Raw genomic sequence first — 23,353 nt, forward strand, 5'->3', positions numbered from 1 at the left:
TTCTTTTATGTTATATGTTTGGTCCATGTGATTCTGTATTTGGCACATGTAAACATTGTCACATTCTTTACTTGCCCAATAATAAAATAAAAATAAAAAATAAAAAAGACTTGGCCTATGATTAACATGCTTTATGAACACAAATTATAGCTTTCAAGTGTTTTCACTGGCGTCTTGGCCCTCCAGACCTCTATAGTCCAGATACAACATTGATCTTGATGCCTTGATTAAAATTACAGTGTGCTGATAAGAAAACACTGTTAAGAAAGGATTTAAGAAAAGGTTAACCTATTTATACTCTTATGTGTGTATGTGTGTGTGTGTATGTGAATGTGTAGATATGTATATGTGTCTATATATACAGTATATGTATGTATGTGGGTGTGTATTGCCACTTTCTTTACTTAGCCTATGTTTCTTACTTTTATGTTATATGTTTGGTCCATGTGATTCTGTATTTGGCCCATGTAAACATTGTCACATTCTTTACTTGCCCAATAATAAAATAAAAATAAAAAATAAAAAAGACTTGGCCTATGATTAACATGCTTTATGAACACAAATTATAGCTTTCAAGTGGTTTTCACTGGCGTCTTGGCCCTCCAGACCTCTATAGTCCAGATACAACATTGATCTTGATGCCTTGATTAAAATTACAGTGTGCGTTTGAAACGAACAACTGCATCATCTATTGATAAAATCCCTCAGCAAACAAATATGTCCAAAACATCTCTGTTGCTGAGCAGTGTGGCATGACACATCCAACGTTCACAATTTGATCTATAAACCAGAGTGGGAGGGTTTGTGTATGAGCAGCATCAAAAGAAACAGTCTCAGAACACCATATGTACTCAATGTCGAACGCCCAACGTGATGTGTGAACAGCCAGAGGCCATAACATATGGAGATCCTCTGTATATTCAGCTTTATAGACATGCAACAATGTGTCGATTGACTCGTCTTAAAGGGATAGTTCACCCTAAAATGAAAATTATATTATCATTTACTTGCTCTCATGTCGTTCCTAACGTCCTTTATTTCTGTGAAACACACAAAAAGAACATTTTTGAAAATATCTTATTGTTTGACATGCAGGTGAGTAAATAATGACAGAATTTTCATTTTTGGGTTCTATGCAAAATTTAAGATTGCCTTACTGCAAAGTTCAAACTGTATCAAAATGTTAAAAATGGGTTCTATAGTCCATTTAAAAATCATGTCAGTGTCTAATGCAGTGGTTCTCAATCAGAGGTCCAGGGCCACTAGGGCTCCTCAGTAAACCTCCAAGAAAAAAAGTAAAACAAGCCAAAATACCTAAAAATCTATATATTTCTTATTTTTATTGCACTCCACAACAACTGTTTTTTTTTCTTTTTAAATCTGGATGTATGAGGTATCCTTTTTTTTAAATGTGATTTCTAGACCTGTAAAATCATGGAAATTAATAAAATCTTAAAAATCTACTGTCATTTTTATAATGAATATTCATTCTTCTAGTTTTGCCAAGCTCTAAAATATTTCATCAGGGAGAAATTGTGAGTATAAAATATTTGTAAAAATTATTATCATTAATCCTTTTCCAGTAAATTAAAAATAACTGACGAAGTCTATGTAGGAGCAAACCTGCATACATAAATAAAGAAATAACTTGATAAAACAAATTAAATACATTTTTAATTGTTTAGTCCTAAATTTATGGAGCCCCTAAAGGGACATGCGATGGGAGGAAAAAATATTTTTCAAATCTTTTGGGTTCTCTCGCAAAACTTTTGGGAAAATTGAGAAAATGCTTATCATGCCAATCAGCGTGTTCATATTCTGGGTCCACATTTATGGAGCCCCTAAAGGGACATGCGATGGGAGGAAAAAATATTTTTCAAATCTTTTGCGTTCTCTCGCAAAACTTTTGGGAAAATTGAGAAAATGCTTATCATGCCAATCAGCGTGTTCATATTCTGGGTCCATGTGCTTGCATGTACACAGTACACATTTTTAATAATTTCTATAGCATATTTTGACTTTTTTATCACCGTCTTCATTAAGCCACATTAAGCGTTTTCTTATAACGGCTTCTATGGGAGGAAACGCTTAATGTGCAATTTAGCGCTTTCTGTTCATATTCTGTGCTTTCCTGTATGTAGTTTATTTTATTAATAAACTGTATACCGTATTCAGCCTTTTTATACCACTGTCTTAGTCCACTAATTCAGCGTTTGTGGCATTGCGTTCATATTCTGAGCTATTCTGCTTGACTGTAAATAGTATGCTTTATTAATAAGGTGTGTACTGAATTTGGTCCTCTATTGCCACTGTCCCAAAACCATGCCTTGACCTAAGCACTGATTGTATTTCTTTATACTTGAGTCCAAGTTTAAAATAAAACTCTATGAACCACTCCATTGTGAACATACGGAGATATGAACCACTGCAAGCTGTAAAGTAAAGTGTTTGTCCGAACTCCAGGGGACGCAAAATTTTTGTGAGCAAACACAATTATCTTTGCAAGAGAACGAAAAAGTTTCACAAAGATTTTAAAACATTTTTTCCTCCCACCCCATATTTTTTCAATGTCCCTTTAGGGGCTCTGTATAAATTTGTGGTAATTTAGTCCTAAATTAATTTTCTTATAATTTTTTTTTTCCTTTATTAATAATTTTTTACTTTATTTTCATTCATTTATTCATTCATGCATGCATGCATTCATAACGTCTGCAGGTTTGATCCTCCATAGAAGTCATGCAAATTCATTGGTTAAAAAGAGTCGGATTCCAGAAGAACATTCAGCTCTTAATATTTCTGGAATCCTGAAATTTAATTTACAGAAAACAGGAGTGTCAGGCCTTGAATGTTTCTGTGAACAATGGACTGAAAAGGTGTAGAACTACTGCTCTAATGTGAATTGGATTGTGCATTAAGACAACATAATTTTACATGTTCCAAAAAAGCTCCCAATTAGATTAACAAGGGTTTTACAGCCTTTTAAAGTTCCACATTAATGTTTGATTCTCTAGATATTTAGAAAAAAAATATTATGGTGCTTTACAGAACCCAGCAACCAGTATGATGCTCTGAAAAACCTATTAAAGGCACAATATGTAATTTTCGCCACTGGAGTGCGCGTATTCAAAATAAACAAAGAGACAAAGGCGTAGTTTGATGACGGCGTGACTGAGTGCGGAATCATGGGAGTTGTCGTCTTCGTACCCACAGCCGATGCAATCCGACGGGACTCGGGCAGAAATCATGTTCATGGATGAGCTAATGATTTATTAACGTAGTAGAATGAAGCAGGGTGAGGCTGAAAGCTGTCGAAGCGAAACAAGGCCGCTGAACGACACTATGGACACGCTCCGTGTCACTAGTTAAAATAGTAACTAGTAATAATTGAAACATTCTTCGAAACATTTGGGATAATGTAAGTACACAAGTCAACAAAATATATAACACTGTTCTAGTGGTTTTTGTATATTTTAATAAAAAATATCTAACATATTGTGCCTTTAAGTAACATCAGTATTTTTTTAATCTCTAAAGAACATTATAGCCAAACTTAAACCATAGAGGAGCTTAAAAAGAGCAAACAATTATTGTTGATAACAATAAGGTTCTGTCCTGATGCTGTAAAGAACCAGTAAACAACAATTATTTCCAAGAACATTCTCGCTCATATGGAAATAAATGTAAATTGAATCCAGTTTTAGCTGACGATGTTTGGAGTCGCGGAACACATACTCAGATTTACAGCATTTTCAGTTGTTCCACACACACCAGTGATGGTTTGAACATGACCACCAGTTAAGTTATGTAGCCCTAAAACAGGCTAGTGTTCGTTTCAAAGGCGGCAATGTATATTTTGATACTCATTTTCCTGTTTCTGTCAAGACCACTATCGTCAAAGATGATTGACAATTAGCATACAGTTTGGATTGGCGGTATGGTTCTGTTCTGGGCAAGAACTCCCTGCGCCTCCATGCAGCCTAGCATGGATGAGAGCAGGGAGAGCAGCAATAACCCCCCAGGGTAAACAGAACAGAACTAACATAAATGTATTGCAGATATTGTTAAGTTCAATCATTTTATGTACACATTTTAGAATTAGTCTGATTCAAGGAGAATCAGAAGGCTGAATCCCGACTGACAGAGGAGGAGTTGGGGATGGAGGAGGGTAATTAGCTATTGAGCAATGCGAAAACTGCTGATAATACTGAGGGACCTTATATATGAATGCTTAGATAGGTGTCGTATTTCCCATAGGTAGATGGGGATCAGCTGAAGGTCAGCTGATGTGAGCTTGACTAACGTGACCTACCAGAACTAAAGCTACGCTTGATTTCTATGGTTTTCCAGTGTTTCTGCACAGTCACACCAAATCTCGTAACGTTTGACTCTGTAAAATGGCCTGAAGTGTTTGATTATTAAGACCATTTTGAGTGGAGAGGGAAAAGTCACTGGAAAAGGCCAGACATGGAGAATAAACATGACCATACTGCTGCCATAACACACCAAAGCATGGATCCGACTGCTGGGCACCGTGTGGGTGGCATGCATGGTTAATTTCCAAACCTGTGTGTGGATATTTCCTTAACCAAGAAGCTACTTTGAGGGGGAAAAAAAGCTACTCGTAAGGATAACAAACGTATGTCTGAAAAACTTGCATGCTTTTCCAGCTATCTGTCTTATTTCGTAACTCTTAATTCAAATTCCTGCACAGATTTCAAATTTAGCTCAGAATAGATTCAACTAGTTGTATTTATTTTTTCTTTTGTCCTTTTTTATTCCCTGAGAGATGTGCATTGATTTCCTCAATGCATATTTTATTTTGTGAACTGTAAAATTTTGTAGATCTTAACATGTATTTAAAGGTCAGAAAAACATTCCCAATTAACTCTTCCTTTTTCTCTTATTTAGAGCAAGTTAAAAGGCTTTTGCAAGTTTGCTGGATGTGTTATGTTGCTTTTACAATGGAGAAAAAAAGAAACAACAATGCACCTTTACAGTAAAGTTAGTCAGATGCAGGCGACAAAACGAGCGAGAAAAAGACTTTAAAGTTCTGCTTTGGTGACTGGTTCACATCCTGGCTGATTTGTGCATATATTCACATGAAATTTCTTTCGTCGTTTTAAGAATGGTTGTTAAATGTTGCGCACTAAGAAACCGCCTTTTAATGACATCTTGTTTTTGTTTTGTTTTATTTGGAAGGTCTCTAATTAAACTCTATATGAGTGTCTTTAAATGTGGTTTTCTGCATCTTCAGTTTGTCAGGAAACAATTCATCACCTGCTAGCTGGTTGGCCAAGCGTTGTTTTAAATGACTATTTGTCTATTTAAGGAATAATGGAAAACTTTTTTTTTTCCACAATCAAATCCATGTCCACGTGTCTGGAAACACTTTTAGGTGTAACATTAATTAAACTGGACAATTAAGTCATTTCACAAGTCACTTCCATAAGACCAGCTTAGATCTATTCTTGCAAAATAAATAAAATAAATAAATAAATGTTGTGCCTTTTATATAGTTCACAACCTTAATTTAATTAATGTTACCAAACTAAATTAAATCAATGTTGCCAAACTATACAAATTTCTAAAATCTGCTACAGTATGTACCAAAAATAAGATGATCACAACCATAATAATACAGATGGCAACATAGGTCACATTATGAAATAGATATTTTTGCCCTTTTCATGACCAGTTACTAATAAATACTAATTACTGATATGTATGTAAAGTGCATAGTCCATCAAAAAAATAAAAGAAAATAAAAAATCAGGCATGCAACACTAAAGCATGAACTAAACAACATAAATGCAACAAAGTAAACTGCATGTATTTTCCTGTAATTGTTCTGCACACATGGCAAGATAGTTTAACTTTCTTTCTCTGTATTTTCAATAAAATAAATAAAAAAAATAATCTTTTTTTTATTTATTTTTTTAATAAAATTTAGTTTACTTTTCTTTTTCCTTTAAAATGACAAAAAACATGAACATTATCTGTGCCAAATTCCTTTCCAGGGTTCAAAAAGTAAAAAAAAAAAAAAAAACTCAAGTGTGTGGGCTCAAAAAGTAATGACTAATGAAAAATACAAGCTTCCACTTTGGGGAAATTTAGCATTTTCCACTTTATCCACCTCTGAATGAAGTTCATGTGTGAGATTTTTCATCCTCCTTGAGTGCAAGCTTTATATATTTTTCATCAGTCAATTAAAATCACAAACTTTTTTTTTTGTTTTTTTACAGCATGTCAATGTTTTTTTTGCAAAGGTAACTGTTTTTCCCTGCCTCTCACAGAATCACATCCGGGCATGCCGAGACTTTTGCCTGATCCGCTGAATGAAGCAACCTTTTATGTCTGAGTATGTGTTTTTGCTGTGGTAAATTAGTCTGTCAAATTAGCCCATGGGCTTTGTCAACATTCCTGAGTCTGATGCATCAGAACATCACCTGACATTACATTTTAATACAAATAACATGCTGGGAGATGCCAAAAAGGGTCATTATGTTCAGCATGTTCGGTTGACATAGTAAATAATAATTCACAGTAAACAATAATAATAATAATAGACTGCAAACTTCATTTATATGCTTTGCAGTTACTGTGGAGGAGAGTATAACACATAATCTACAGCGAAGATCGGCCCCACCAGCTTTCCACAGGGAACTCACAACCCCGTCACAACATTGGCTGCTTTGAATATCGGCAGAATCAAGCCGCCGCATACAGGAATGAACTTGTGTTAATATATCAACAGCATAAGACCCTCATTATTGCCTCATCATCCAGACACAACAGCGTCTCATCAAAGAACTCCAGGCGTAGACGGGCCTCTTTTTTGTTTGTTATGAGGATGAAATGGATCAGATGATAGAGCAGTCTTTGGTTAACAGCATAACCAGACTTGGAGATCGGCAGGCCCAGACGGAATTTGCAGGAATGGTTGCATTTTATAAAAGGAAAATCTGCGGAAAGGAATGGCACTGTTAAAATGTGTTAAATATAGCTGAGGGTGATACATTTGTATTCAAAGCTAAATGAATAATTAGGCAAAATGCTTCGTAAACAAACACACAAACAGTGCTGGATATGTAGAGCTGAATGATAGGCTTTCAGATCTGGCCTGGATATCATCCATTTTTTCTCCCTGTAACCACACAGTGTGATAAAAGGATGTGTATCAAAAACAATTAAGTTATAAAAATAGATATCAGATGATAATGAACATGGAGTTCAACCACAATGAATCTCATCTGTCAAAACCAAAGAAAACCAAACAGACATTTGGAGTTTTTATTAAAATAAATGTATGTCTGGAAATATGCAATCATTAATGGCAGACTTGTAGGTCTTATCGATGCTGTTGCCTGTCTACTTAGGACAAAAGTATCTGCCAGCTGACTTAGTGTAATCTAAATTAATGTGTCAATAGAAGGTCCGGGTCATATTTCATCCCTAAATTTAAAAGAAAGAAAGAAAGAAAGAAAGAAAAAAAAAAAGTATTTTAGGACTATTAAGAGTGTTTTTCCCCACACTGTGAGATTATTGTTTTTATGACAACTGTCCCCTCAAATTCTAACCATTGGAATGTGAAAAATATCTTTCTCATTATTATTTTATATCTCATTATTGTTTTAATGTAAATAGATATATTAATAGAAAACATATTTATACAACATTTGTTGTACTGGTACTGTAATTGATGCAGATTTAAATAAAAAAAACTGTATTAAGCAATAAAGTAAAAATATATAGTAATACAGTAATTAAAATTATATGGACTTTCTCATTATTATTTTATATCTCATAATTTTTTTAATGTAACTAGATATATTAATAGAAAACATATTTATACAACATTTGTTGTACTGGTACTGTAATTGATGCAGATTTCAATAAAAAAAACTGTATTAAGCAATAAAGTAAAAATATATAGTAATACAGTAATTAAAATTATATGGAAGCTTGTTTCTGCCACAAGATAAAAAAATAATATATTTAAAAAGGTAATTGTGACTCACAATTTGTACTATTTTTCTTGAGATTCTGAGCTTACATCTCACATTTCTGTGTTTCTGTTTCTGCCACAGAATAAAAAATAAAAGAGGTAATTGCACAATTTCGAGTTTATATCTCACAATTTTAACTTTTTCTCAGAATTGCGAGTTTTAAATTGGCAATTGCAAGTTAACATATTTTTCTGACTTAATTCTGACTTTTTATCTTGTAGTGTGAGAAAAAAAGTCTGAAAAAGTCACATTCACATTAAAAAAATTTAAATTTTGTATCCCATGGCGGAAACAAGCTTCCATAAAATATATATTGAGAATAAAGGGAATTATAAAAAAAAATAATAAAATAAAATAAAATAAAATAAACACTCAAAAGTAAAACATCACATTATGTTAATGAGAACTTTGAAGGAAATGGACCTCACTTTCTTTTATGTAAAATATGATTTCTTTTTATTCAGGGTGAAATATAGCATGTTTCTGTGTAATTCACCTAAGTACTGTAGAGACTATAATAAATTCTATGCTCTCCGCCCAGTACAAGTATAAATTAGCGTAGGGCAGAGGGCACTTGCAGGCTTACTGACTGGACTGTAAACGTGGTCATGCTACTTATATGGAGACTGCGCCAGTAATATGGTGAATTATACGATAAATTCACTCCAGATGTGGCAATCATCCCCAGCCCTCAACCTGACAGTATGCACAGCAGCATCTGCAGTAGCTTTTCAGTGATCAACTCTCCCTCTGTCTGTCTTTTTCACAGTCACACAAATACTGCGGATAGTCCACAATGTTTGCGTTTTTTCAAGTGATTGCTTCCATACCTGCATTGCAAACACTCAGTGACTGCGTTTCCTTCCACTCAAGCTGAAATAAAGGCCGTATTAGCAAATAGTGTTTATTTAACCCCTTAATAGATGCACTCTGGTGGAAGCTAGGTGGAGGCCCTTCTCAAAACAAAGCCTTTGGTTCTCTGCAGCTGACACTTTGATTAACGTGAACTAACACTGCAATTTCTAGTGTTGCTATTGAAGATCTGAAATGCACTACATTTGCTAGAATCACAAGATACCGTTGTTTACTGTAACTCAAAAAAAAAAAAAAGTATCTACGATGTATCTAAAATATATCTAAACAAATACTCTACATATAAGTTATCTAAGCTAATTTGAAAGCTAATGTTAAGGCAGTTACACTACAAGCAACATGGCAAAAATGGTGTGAATTATGAAAGTTTTCAAGAATTTAATTTAAATAATTAGTAACACTTTAAGGACCACTTTTCACTATTAAATGTCTCATAGTAGTGCCAGTGCTTTAATATTCTTTTAGTCATAAAATGTGTTTACCTGCAACACAGAGTCATCTGCTTCACATCCAGGTGTTGAACTCAATAAACACCTTCTTCATTACTGGCAAACAAGGTTTAATATCAATTGTAAGTAAATATCAACCCCATCCAGCATGCTTTTTATTATTTTCATTATCCTAAAGTATCCTAATGTCTTAACAGAGTGAGAAACCGATTCAGTGTGAGAGTGAGCTGTTCAAAAAACTGAATCACTAAAAAGAACAGATTCACAAGAATGATTCACTCAAATTGAACAAAAAATAGCTCAAAACTGAGTTGACAATCGGACTTGTTCAGGTTATGTTGAAAAGATTGCATTTACGAGTTGAATGTATACTTACACCACCATAAAGTCACAATTTCAAGTGTCAAAAAACTGTGAACTGAATCACTAAAAAGAACAGATTCACAAGAATGATTCACTCAAATTGAACAAAAAATAGCTCAAAACTGAGTTGACAATCGGACTTGTTCAGGTTATGTTGAAAAGATTGCATTTACGAGTTGAATGTATACTTACACCACCATAAAGTCACAATTTCAAGTGAGATTTTGATAATATCCATAGAAGCACTGATTACACGAGTAATATTAACATCTATTGATCTTCATTATGTTGTTAGCGTTTAAAAGCTTCCTGTCTTGTCAGTAAGTGAAAGAGAGAAAAGCGAAATCGTATTAACACGTCAATTATTTTCAGATAAAAATCACTTGAACGTTATAAATTGTAGTTAGGCTTTCCGAAATCGTAAGTAGGAACTTGTGAATCCATCATGTTTATTGTCAGGGAAAATGTAATCAATAAAACAGCTTTGAAGAGGAAAAGCTACATGAAAAACTAAGCCGTAATGTACAGATTGTATAAGCATCCTGCCATATAAAGTAGCTTTACCAACATGACAAATAATAAGAAAAACTAATTATGATACTTTGCTGTTTTAGCAGAGCAACTCGGAGGAAACAAATTCCACTCATTATGCTGAAGTCAAATTTGCTTTATGGAAGTGCTTCTAACAAGTCTTTTAGTCATTAGAACCAACACAATGAGGAAATTGTTTTTACAGGAAAATAAATTCCCTCGATACGCTTTTAAGGACCAGAGAAGGCAGTGTCTCCATCAAGTTACATTACGAGACAAAAATGACAGCGTAAATGAAATCAAGCAAACTGGTAGCACTTTTACAGATGGTGCACGGCCTCTGTGTTCGCTGAGGTGTGCATGTCAAATTACTATGCAAAGTTTGGTGATCAGCAAAAATAGAGGTTCTGTAGATCGAGTCGTGGTGGTTTGACCAAATGTAGGCGAGAGCAGTTGTAGCTGTCCTGTCCATTTAGAGGCCGAAACGTTTATGAAAAAAGACGTCACAATGGGGAAAAGGAAGTTTGCTTAGCTGCTCCTTTGGAGCCAGGTGCAAAAGTTGGCCAGACTCTCTCTCGTATGCGATCGTTTTAAGTCAGTTTTCATCACCTAACATCTTTATCAAACCCATGGGCCTAGTTTGTGTTTTCTTTTTCTCCTCCTTCTTGGGGGGCCGGCTCTGTAAATTACAGCGGGTGATGGAGAGCGGTCCCTCGTGCCTTTGCACATGATTAATGCATTTAAATGTTCACGTAAAACATGCACCACTAAGAGTCTTTTTGATTACAAGTAGTTGGGTTGTAAAATGCCTCTGCAGACTTTGCTCTTTTCGACTGTGACTTTTTTGCCTCTTAGATTTTCCATTTGTTTTTTCATTCTTTCTTATGCTACATTTGCCTGTAAAGTTAAATGGTTTTACTGAGTGGAAAGGATTGCGCAGAGATTTATTTGACCCTGCAGGAGATGGTGCGCTGTATTGTATGGACTGCTTGGAAGAGCTGTATTCTATCTCTTCAAACTAATAGCAATAGGCGCTTTACTGAGTTTAATTCCTTTTTGTTGGCTGCAAATTTATTGACGGTAATATTGAAATGCAATTCACATGGGAGGACTAAAGCAATAAGAGAATCATTTGGAGCAATCTCAAGAAACTCTCAGACTAAGAAAAAAAAAATCAGTCTAGCACTCAAATGTATGCCACTGAATGCAGATATTAGCTAAACAGTAAACTGACCTGATTTCTTAAATGTAGGGTTAGTTTGATTTCGGCATCAATTTCCAATATCATCTATGAAATAATTCAAATAGGAACAATTGGTCTATTGTATTTTGACTATGCATATAGTACTGTGATGAACTAGGGTATGAAAATTACATTTAGTCATCAACACGGCATCAATTTCCAATATCATCTATGAAATAATTCAAATAGGAACAGTTGGTCTATTGTATTTTGACTATGCATATAGTACTGTGATGAACTAGGGTATGAAAATTACATTTAGTCATCAACACAGATTCACCATTCTGAGTAACTCATGGCAAGTTTGTGTCCTTAATCTAAAGCTCGTCGACTGATAACGACATCAATGTGTGGCCTAAAATGGTCACCGAACTCAACATTATTAAAGGAATAGTTTCAAAAATGAAAATTTGCTGAAAATGTATTCACCCTCAGGCCATCCAAGATGTAGATGAGTTTGTTTCTTCATTGGAACAGATTTGGAGAAATTTAGCATTCCATCACTTGCTCACCGATGGATCCTCTGCAGTGAATGGGTGCCGTCAGAATGAGAGTCCAAACAGCTGATAAAAGCATCACAATAATCCACACCACTCCAGTCCATCAATTAACATCTTGTGAAGCGAAATGCTGCATGTTTGTAAGTAACAAATCCATCATTAAGATGTTTTAACTTCAAATCCCTGCTTTCGTCAAAAATACGGGTCCTCCATAATATTGCTTTCTCCAGTGAAAAAGTCATCGCATCTGAATCAGGAGATAAATACGCACAAATCAAGCACAGTTGACAAGCCAAAACAGTTCTAAACAAATATGTGGGTGGATTTTGATGTGAGAGGACAACTAGGGATGGACTTTTTCACTAGAGGAAACGTTATTATTGATTATGGACTAAAGTGGTTTAAAGTTAAAATGCCAAATTATTGGGTGAACTATTCCTTTACTATCATTCATCTATCAGTCATTAAATGCATCATCTAAACTATTGCATGAATCTATTGCAATAAAATAAAGAAAAACCAAAGATGGCCAGTGATATAAAATAAAGATTAAATTGAAATTGCATTGTATGCATCTTTTTGTTTTTAAACAAATGTGTAATATCCAGTATATGAGGTATGACATTTTAAAGGAACACTACACTTCAGAGTGCAGCTTCAGCCGGAGAGAGACGACCAAAAACAGGGACCGTTCAAGACAAACTTCTCTCATTACTATTTCTATCGCATTTCATTAGCTCAAAGTGTCATGAGGATCTACGCTGGGCTTGTTTGTTATTTGTTTGGGTGCTTGTGAGGTTTTCAAACCCCCCAAGCCTGTGGCAGTCTGGGTGGTCGTCTAGGCTGCCAAAGATGCCCACTGAATGTTTAATTTGGAGATTTATTTTATTTGTATTCAGGATGAATATGCAAAATGGAAAGTGCGATCCTCTTTAGCACATCCTGCTAACAGCAGGTCGTTCATCCGTCCAGACTGTGGTTGGTCTGCTGAGACACTGGCTGGCATACACAGATGACCAAGGTGCGTTGGCACACCCCACCTACTCTCAGTTTAGTGGGCAAACATTTATTCACCAATCCAAGTGTATAATCACCCTGAGCACAGCACAAAAATATGCCAATAGTGTTTAATGTTTTTTTTTTTTTAATATGGTACATTGATGGTATCCAATAGTACTATGGTATTCTGATATACAGTGGCCACAATAAATAAATATATAAATAAATATTGCATATATTTCTAAATAAAATCAATAAATTAAAACAGTTTTCATTACAATGAAAGCATATATACACAGTGCCTTGCTAAATTTCCAAATTGGCCCAGGTTAGAAGTGAAAAAAGCATAGTTTTATTGAGACCAGTATAAATCCTAGAGCTGATTATATTTATATCCAGTGGTATTTACATGATATTCCAAAGTGTTTTTACAAATATGATGGGATTACCTTGTTACATGCCCAAAATGACACTTTTTTGTAAGTGTAAATAGCCAATTACTGTAAACATGGCATCAGTTGTTTTATAATTCTTACAATTTTTCTTCTTTAAAACCTCCCAGCAATTCACATTGTCTGTTTCATGCTACTTCAGGCTAACTGAATAGAGATTTGACCTGCTGTCAGGTTTAAAAAAAAAAAAAACTACTCTCCACACTCGCTTTCTATTCAGTCTGCCTGGGCTGCTACTCAAGTCATCTGGTACGTATTACCTGAACACATGCTCCAGACAGCACCGGCTGACATTCAGGGTTAAACAAATCCAGCCAGTACACAGGCAATAGATCAGTCCAACACCAGTGCTCTCACACTGGCTACTGTGTACATCCACTCTGCCTGTTTTTCTACAGCTGCAGCAGACTGAACAGCATGTTCTAGCACAGATTTTGTTTTGTTACTGTCATAGCAGATTCTTCCAAGAGAACATAAAGTACATTAATTGCAAGGACAGTCTCTAAACCCTGAGGCTAAGGAGTGAGTTCACTTTACAGTTGTGCCAGTTTTATGAACAATGTTTCAGCACAAAAACCTGTCTTATTCACTAACCAGTCACAACCAGTCTTATTATCTAATTTAAATATTCCTATGCAGCTGTAAATCAGTAGCTTACACAAAAATAAACAGCGTGTAAGATCTCTACGTGGGACAGTTAGCATGGTCCAGTTACTCCTTCTGGCTCCAGAATTTTGCAAGTAGCTGCGCATTTGTGAAATAAACATTTTTGCAAGCAAGATATAAATAACAAATATTTAATTATATTACACTTTAAACATTAACGATCAAGATAATTAATTAGTTTGAGTAGGGAAAACTTAAATTAAGCAAATAAATTCAAACAAATGAACTTTAATGAGTATTTAGAACTTTGTTTTTCTTTTGAGTTCACAAAACTGACACATTTTAAGAAATCTGATTGTTTAATTGATTTGAGTTTAATGAACTTATTTATTTTAATTTGGATTAACTTAAATTTAACTGAAACTGGGCTGGGATTTCTATTTCCCAGCATGCTTTGCCATGGCACTCTTGGTTTGAGAACAGTATGTAAAATGTTTTACAGTATATTCCCTTTACTCATTCAGTAATGGCTATGCTAATCAAAGCACTGTGTTACCCATTAGCATTTACTGAATTAACTAGTTATTGCTAGTTAAGTTTCAATACTAAAAATATTTCAGTTAAATGCATGAGTTAACTTACTCAAATATTTAAAGTTAAGTGCAATTAACATGTATGAGTACAAAATAAAAATCTGCCAGTTCTGCAACATTTTTTATGTTATGCCAACATATTCAGGTTTACAGTGTATAGTGTTAATGTTTTGCCATTGTCTGAGACAAAAGCAAAAGCCCAAAATTGTAATGCATTTCACAAAACTTTAATTTTTATGGACCAAGCTAAACACACTGTTGCCATTACCTGCCATTCCCCTGATCCAATTCCTGTTTCATTTCAAGTTTGTCAAAATTAAGATGAATTGCAATTCATATGACTGCAATAAGTGAATTGTCAAATCAATTTCAATTCATTTAATTTCTACATTCTTCAATTAAATTCCTGTTTTTTTCTCAATTCCTCAGTTATGTCTCAAACAACCTTACAGCACATCATAGATTTCTAATCACATACTTTCTTTCTCTCTATAAATTAAATACAAATTAAATCTCTATTTATCTATAAAATCTTCAAACATCTATTTTTTAAAGCTTTGTTACAAGGCACAATATGTTAAACATTAAAGTTCGCCAAAATAAAAATGTACAGTTCATATAAATGTCATGTTTATCGACAAAATTGCTGCATATTTTCCATTTCTTGCACTTATTGCAGTTATATTAATATTTTTGAATTTCAATTGATTTTATTGCCACTTTCCTAAATTAAAAATCAAAACCAAAATTTTCAACTTCAATTACCTTATTTATGGCTCAAACAAGCTGGCAGCAGATTGCAGATTTCTAATCGCATACTCTAGGAGGTTCTGCACCAGCTGATGAACTGCCATTGAGATGAATGGGAATGCTAACAGATAGCTCAGGTATCACAGACCTCCTTGGACTGAACCTATAATCATATAATGGGTTAGAGGTCTAAATCACATATCAGGATCTCAGATTATAAGTCTACAACCGCAACTTTAAAAAACAGTTATTAATGATGTGTCATTCACTGAATAGAAAATGGCTAAGAAATCAAAGACAGAAATGTGATGTTCTAGCAGATGTCATATGTTAAATGCTGATTTATCAGCTTATGAAACGGGTCTTAAACAAGTAATGGCTAGCTCTTTCACTCATGAATACAGGACTCAAGCATGTACGGAAAGCTTGAAATCCTTTTAGTATTTACCCTCTGTCCGATTTCTCACTTCATCACATGTCAATTGGAACTGACAGCATAATTATCAGATCATCCAGAATTGATTTTCATCCATGTGGGTCAGTTCCAAGAAAAGAGGGAGGGTGAAAAGGAATAAATAAAGGGGTGGAAGAAGAAAAAAAGGCATCCCCTTTGGAGAGCTGGCGATGGTTCAGTCGTCTTGTCAGTGAGACACGTATGGTTACAGGGAGGCAGCAGTTTGGAGATTGCGTTCCGGGTGTTCCCTTGATGTACCCTGACAGGAACCAGATTCAGAGCCGTGCGGCGGCGTCTGAGCTCTTTGCTTTTTATTTGTCTGGCTCCTTCGGGTTTTTCCTGGCCCTGTAGGGCCGGTTCAGAGAGTCTAAGGCCATTTATGCAGCTTGCTAGCTTTAGTGGGAATAACAAATACAGGGAGAAAAAGTCTTAACTTTCTGTAACAGAGGAGGAGACCACAATCATGCTATTGTTCAAAATTTAGAAAAAAAACGAGGAGGTCAATTTTGGTGTGTTTTTCAGATGGTTGTCAGCCTAAACAGATATCAACATATGCTACAAAACAGCATTTATATGTGGCATGCATTTCTTAGTATGAGAAAAACGATCTAAATATTCAAGAAAACGTTAACCAGAGCATTTATTCAATACATTTATGCAGTACAAAATCAAAAGCAGGAGTTTTAAGTTCATGATGACTTAAGTATCCATTAAACTTATTGGCTAATTCTTGATATTCAATGAATTATGTTGCGTTAAATGATGCTCCCACTTCAAAAAATCATGTTAAAATTGTCTCCAAGTAACTTACATCTGATCCCAGTTTTTCCTATATCTACTATTAGACTACGAAACAATGTTGTGTAATACACAATTTATTAATTTACAGTCTTTGACAACTTTGAAAACGTAGTTGGCAACCTACTAATAAAAAGTAGATTAAAAGTGCATTAACAGTATTTCAATTCGAGGTGGGCAGCAGAATGTAACTAAATATGATATTTTATATAAAAAAAAATTTTTATAAAATAAAAAAAGACAAAAAATGCTACAACAGATTAGTGAATCATTATTTTGAACCATCTCATTTAAGTTAAACGCCTGAACAAACAATTCACTAAAATGAATCCGTTCCTAATGCTTCATATTTCAATTGGGGGTGGCCAGTAGAATTAATATTAATAAACATTAAAAGTATTTTTAAAAACAGGATAAATATTATAATATTTGTGTATCACTGAAAAAAAAAAACTAAAATGCTACAGTACATTGAACAAATGAGCGAATCATTCTTGATACTGTAAAAAAGTAAGCATCCGAACAAACTACTAATTTAAATGAATCAGACTTCCTAATGCTTCATATTTAAATTGGGGGGTGGGCCACATAATGTAACTTAATATTATGTTTTATTAAATTATTTTTTATAATTACTATACAAGTTCGTTAAAATAAAACACCCAAAAAAAACCCGATTCATTACAATGAGTCAGATTTCCTAATGAGAGGGGATGTTTTAGAAGCATGTTTTCAATTACAAGGAACATTTTGTGATGATACACTCCAGGAAAAGCAGAAGGAAAAAGTAGCTCACAACTGTATTTTTTATTTTTTTTTGATAAAAGCTGACAGTTATGCTACTGAACAACCAATGTTAGCAGTCACTAATTTTGGCATAGTCCACCCAAAAAGGAAAATTCTGTCATTATTTACTCACCATCATATTTTTCAAAAACTGAATGACTTTCTTTTTATCTGTGGAACTCAAAAGAATATATTATGAAAGTCAATTAACATTAATTTCATGGACACACAGAACATCCCCTGAAGTTTGTTTGGGCGCTTCATTTAAATGAACCGCTTCACTGGTTTATTCAGCATGATTTAATGCCTGCATATTTGGGCTTTATCTTAAAGGCCGGGACACACCAAGCCGACTTCAAAGAACTAGCGGCGACGAAAGCCGACGGTGTTGTAGCCTCGCGTCGGACCAAAAAGCTGCGCTCGAACACACCGCACAGACTATAGCCGACGGCAAACTAACACGTGCGTTCTGCGCATGCGTGAGAGGAATTAACTGTCTATATCAGCAGCTATCAATAGTATATATTCGTCATTCAAAAGGAGAAACCGAAACAAAGATATACGAGATAAACGCAGATACACGAAACGTAAACAAAGCAGTGCTTGCTTACCATTTTGAATATCAGTAACATTGATAACTTTAATCATTTTAAGCGGCTCATGTTGTTATGAAAACATTCGCGTATTAGAATGATTGGGAAAGATCACTTAACATTTAAACAGCACCATATTAGTTTAAACTTCTGATATACGGTTTTCTGAGCGCACATATACAAAGCACATGGACAGAAAGCGGCCACCATACAGCATGTGAGTACTAGACTAAGTTCTCATTCACACACAAGTTTACGTTAAAAACACACATGACTTACAAAAACAGTAGGTTATGTCTGTGAAGGTAAACTGCTGGGAAAATCGCGGGTTTATTGTTGGCCAACGGCTGACCGTCGGCTTGGTGTGTCCCGGCCTTAAAGGAGACGTATTATGCCCCTTTTTACAATATATAATATAAGTCTCTGGTGTCCCCAGAATGTGTCTGTGAAGTTTCAGCTCAAAATACTCCATATCCATGGCGTTAGAACTTGTACACCGTTGTCGCTTGCGAAAACACAATGACGGCGCTGCAGGTGTATTACATTTACAGATTAAGGGGCGGTAATATTATTATGAGATCCCTTTGCCACGTCACCAAGGGAGCGAAATCAGACGCGCTCGTTTTCTCAGAAAAGTTACTGGGTTAATCTTTTTCACGTTTCCTTGGTTGGTAGATGCACCGTGGACCTGATTATAGCACTTAAAACCTGGAAAAGTCAGATTTTCATGATATGTCACCTTTAACAGTCAGGTCATCTCATTACATCACTGACTCTGAACTCTTCTGTGGAGAGCCATGGTTTGGCTCTCTCAGCGCCGTTCTGTTAATCTGTTTAGCACAAAGATGGTCCAGGCCGAAAGTAATTAGACTACATAGCAACACAAACCGACGGCTTTCACTTAAGAGTCCGTTCTAACCACCTCCACTCTGTGCTGCATTACGCGGTGTGGAACGGGGCCCGTCCTGTGCCAAATCTGTCCCGTTTCACACCATTCTCAGACAGTTTTCCACCTCGAATGCCGAAGGAAAAAAAAACCCTGGTCGTGGGTGGTTTACCGGGGTCAGTCCACCGACAGAGTGCGCATTTCATGAGAACGCAGCCACTTAATTCTGAACCATTCGTCAGATTTACTCATTTACATGAGGACAGCTATCATTTTGTGCAAACGCTGACATTGATAAATGAGGCGTTTCAGTTAATAAGCAATACAAACAAATGAGAGGTCTTGAGAGAGAAGATGGTCCTCATTTAACTCCTGTTTGTTGTCTTACTGGGGTTTATAAAGATTGCTTCCATATGATTGCTGCATTAATTCAAGCAGAATCGTGTCAGGACTCGTGATTTAAAAGATTTGGTTTTTATTAGGTGGAAAAACAAACCTTGTAGTTTGAAACTACCAAAACACGGAAAATTCCATCCGCATGCTAAAATTTAGTTTGATATATATCCAATAGGGTTGTGATTTTATCTGTGTTACAGTGCAGTGGACCCAAAATATTTTCAGATCAGACTTACTAAATATATATGTATGTGTGTGTTACCATAAAATATTCCCCATAAATTAGTGTCAATTTGCACCCGCTTTTTATTTTCAGAGTGTGCTAAAATATTTTTAAATCAAATTAGCGATGCCATAAATGACCATCTGATTGCCAGCAGGGATCTGTGCTGTTTGGCGACGGAAAATTTAGATGTGCAATGAAAAATGATAAATTATTGAACAGAGACCAAAACATATCAGCACTCTGACTGAGCCTTTTTTCCCCCCGCCTGAGTAAAAATATTAGCACAAAAAGTCCTTATTAAGGGTGGTGATGTTATTTTAACTAGTTTGAATCACCTATGGTCTCTGTGAGTCCCTGAGAGTGTATAAGTTCTCTCAAGCAACAGAAGCAGCGCATGAAAAGTTTTCTCCACTGGTTTAACGCAACACTAGCAGAGAACAAGCACTCCCGTCTTCTCTACTTGAGCGCGGTGAAGCTGTGTGAGACAGAAATGACATTTTCTTCAGAGGAGGCTGCAGATCACCATGTGTCTCCTGAAAACCACCTGTACACAAATTGTGATAAACAGTTAGTCTAAAATAATTAAGATTGTTTGTCCAAATTAAATTAGGTGTAAAAGTAATTTCTTTTAACCACGGTTTATTCCCAATGGCATCAGTATTTGATTGTTGGAAAGCTGCTTTGAAAATTTATCTTGCCAAGTTACAAGTTTCACAAGAGTCAACCTTTGTAAAAGGTACAACACTACAAACTACTAACTAACAGACGCTGGCAGTGGGCAATATCTTTTAATATAATGCAATATATAATCAGAGCTGTGTTTTTCTTCAATAAATAACAATGAGAGATTTGTTTCAATGTATGAATCAACTGACCAATTAGGGAGACAGAGCATTACATTTGAGAAGAATGTACACTTAATGCAACTAACCAAATGAACTGATTCCCTAGAATGATTATTTAGGGTGACCATACGTGCCATTTTTTTTACGTGCCATTTTTCCCGAACACGTCCTGGCCAGGATTTCTATATTGCCTAAAATATCCAGTCTTTGGCTTCCCTTACCAAAAAGTAGTATACTGCAAGTTTATTTTAGTAAGTATACTTAAGTTTGCACTGCGCAGACCAATTGTTGTATGACAGAGCTGCAGCGAGCAGACGGCTCCTTTCGAACTGCTCTCGCGGTACTTTGATGTCATACACCGATCGGTATGCGCAGCACCGCTTCAAGTCGAACACATCTAATATGTATGCGTATATCCATCGCTTTGACCATTCTCTGTAGATCCCACCTTCTCACGCGCCACAGTTGGTTGATTATGTACAATGCCTGCATGCTATTGGTCAAACTACTTTTCGATCATTACCTTCAGTAAGTATGAAAACAGGAAAACAAAGCCAGCAGTGCACCACTCAGTCAGTACACACTCATCATGCTGCTGAGGAGAGCATTCAGTGTGAGAATGATCACATAAAACCATTACTTAGCATGTTGACCAGATTAGCATGCTGAGCCACGTTATTATACTAACATATTTTACAGTTACTCTGATTGCTGAAGTCACATTACATAGAATGGCAACTGATTAGCATGTTAACAAATTACCACGCTAAGCTAACTAGCATAAGTCAGCAAACAACTTTGGAGAGGTATTTCTCGGGAACTGTAGGAAATATCAAAAATCTGTTCAGTCATTACTATGTGGCTTGGTCCAAAGATCGTCTGATCAGATTTTGAAGAAAATTGGACACAATTTGTAGGAGTAGTGAAAAAAAAAGTTTTTAATTTACTTCAAAATGGCAGAAATACTAAATGTTGGAAAATGAAAAATGAGATCAGAAGTTATAAGCATTTTTTGCAAAAATCCTTATATCTCTGGAACTAGGTGGCGCTGCCTTCAAACTTCTCAATTACCTTCAGTACATGATGTCAATGATACCTACCAATTTTTTTCAAATTGTTCAAAATATATTGCAATTTATGAAAAATTTCAAAATGGCAGACAGGCAATTCATCTGATCCTGGCAAAATTGGTATCCTTGGATTCGGCATGGCCCAAGGAATCCGACAATCATGATTTTCTGACTTCAATTTTTGATATCTCATGACCTGTAGGTGGCGCTATTCCCAACTTTGGCATGGACCCCCAGATCATGGTGCTGATTAAGTTTACGAAGTTTCAATTGATCAAAGTTTGGCCGAGATACAGCCTCTGAACCAATTTTGGTCAACATTGTTAAGTTCGCAACACCATAACTTTTGAACAAAGATGAATATCAAAATTCAGTCATTTCTGTGTGGCTCGGTCCGAAGATCATCTAAACCAATTTTTGTAAGAATTGGACAAATTTTAAAGGAGTAGCAAACAAAATTGAATAGAGACTAGACTATTTACACTTTTAAAACCCAATTTGTCAAACCACAGGTCATTTAAAGTGAACTGAAAGGCAAAAACGTGACTAAAACACTTACAGAACCTAAAATATAATTATATACAAATATATATAAAATATAAAAACATACATTTTGATGTATTCATACAAATTTTAACCTAATGTTGATTTAAAAAAGCTCACAGACCTGTTGTGCGTCGAATACCCCTGTATTCAACAATAAAAGTACATAAGGTGTGAACTTTTATCACTTACAGTAATGATTTCCATATGAAATCAATCACATCTGGTTTTCAAGTTGACCTTACACCCCTACACACGAAGGCCTTAAAACTTAAAAAAAAAAAATGTAGCATTTTGCATAGCCAAAATTTCGTCTCGTTTTAAAGCACTAATCTTTAAAGGGGTCATATGATGTTGCTAAAAAGAACATTATTTTGTGTATTTGGTGTAATGAAATGTGTTTATGCGGTTTAAGGTTAAAAAAACACATTAACACTGCTCAAAGCTCGCGTTTGAATCATCAGTGACAAATCTTTTAAATATAAAAAAGGATCAGGAAACAGTCCTCCATAAAATGTGCTGCACACATCTGAATATTTGTGTTGAACAGTTCTGGAACAGTGTTGTAAATACAACTTAACCACTGATTGCGTCTTCACGACATGGCGGCAGCAACAATACTACAGCGAGAATAAAAGTTACGCCTTCTTTCTTTGCATGAACATTTGGGCGGCGTTATGCAAATCTTCCCACATCGTGACGTAGACATGTGGGGGCGTGTTAGAACGAGCCGTTTTAGGTAGGCGTGGTTGACTCATAACTTTTATAAAGAATATCTCTTTGGGTTTGAGACTTTAGTCTTTGCAACTTTAGGGATCTTATCTATTCACGAACAGCTTGTAACACTCCAAAGAGAAAGGTAAATCGCATCATATGACCCCTTCAAATCTTCATAAAAGTTATGGTTTGACATATTCACACTGCACTAGCATGAAATGATCCATTCACTGACTTCCTGTTCAGCTAGAAAAGTTGTTTCATGTTGTCATTTACTTAACACTTGTACAAAACTAAACTCTTGTACATTTTTGAATTGAAAATAATAAAATGCACTGGCATTTCGAGCCCTCTGACGTTGAAATCACAGAACCGCGTTTTGTTGCAGGACTTTACTAATTATCCCATGCTGAAACAAAAACAATACTTTCTGTGCGAATTAGATTTCGCTGCGCAGTCATGCCCCTAAATGATGGCGGCATACATAATGAACTCAGCCAAGCCAAGGTAATTTTTGATGCCACTTTCAATCAGCGGCATAACCACAAAACGTTACAGTGATGCAGAGTGATGCTTTTGGAAATAACATCCTTCGCTGTAAAATTATTATCAATATACGCATTGGGAAAATGGGAACAGGTGGGAAAAACAACAAATACAAAAATGAAACCTCA

Source organism: Sinocyclocheilus anshuiensis, unplaced genomic scaffold, assembly GCF_001515605.1.
Source record: "Sinocyclocheilus anshuiensis isolate Anshui unplaced genomic scaffold, SAMN03320099.WGS_v1.1 scaffold38, whole genome shotgun sequence".
In the NCBI taxonomy this organism is placed as follows: Eukaryota; Metazoa; Chordata; class Actinopteri; order Cypriniformes; family Cyprinidae; genus Sinocyclocheilus; species Sinocyclocheilus anshuiensis.